Consider the following 871-nt stretch of genomic DNA (forward strand, 5'->3'; position numbering starts at 1 on the left):
CACACACACACACACACACACACACACACACACACACACACACACACACACACACACACACACACACATACGCATGCACGCAGATAGAAATAGTGTGTGTGTGTGTGTGTGTGTGTGTGTGTGTGTGTGTGTGTGTGTGTGTGTGTGTGTGTGTGTGTGTGTGTGTGTGTGTGTGTGTGTGTGTGTGTGTGTGTGTGTGTGTGTGTGGTTCGTATCCCTTTCCTCTGGCTCCCATGTTGTTTAAACCATGCTGAGAGAATAGAGGCGGTCATCAACATGCTTTTATTGAACTGTCTGCTGCAAATGAGACCGCCGGGGACTCCAGTCAATCACACAGCACGAGCACGCCGAGCCCATTATGCTCCGTTCGGTTCCACCAGCAGGGGGGGCTGTTCCGCGGAACATGGGAAATGTTCAAACATCAACCCCTTATTTGCAATGGTTTCATGGATTTTTATTGTATGCATACGAAATTTCGAAAAGGCATCAGGAAACATTTTGTTAATTTGATTTTGGTCGAATATGGGGGCTTTGGCTTTTCGTTGCAAGCAGTCTGACAGTCATCATGATTATCTTTACCTTCCTACTCGCACAATGATACACGACGAAGAAACCCTGATATTTATTTATAGATGTAGGCTAATAGAGACCAACAGAACGCGCCCTATTTAATAGCAAGGCGACCAGCTAAATGGTTGCACTGGGACATTATCCAATATATTTCCTTTGAACAAATCCACATTCCAATGGACTTTAAAACGTCACAAAGGGCGTCTCACACAACCGCTGCGCCCTCCCCCACAAAACCACGAGGGCCCTGTTGACAGAATCACCGCCCCGACAACCAACCGACACTTTCCACTGTCCCGCA

This window comes from Gadus chalcogrammus, chromosome 19 (assembly GCF_026213295.1).
Source record: "Gadus chalcogrammus isolate NIFS_2021 chromosome 19, NIFS_Gcha_1.0, whole genome shotgun sequence".
Lineage (NCBI taxonomy): Eukaryota > Metazoa > Chordata > Actinopteri > Gadiformes > Gadidae > Gadus > Gadus chalcogrammus.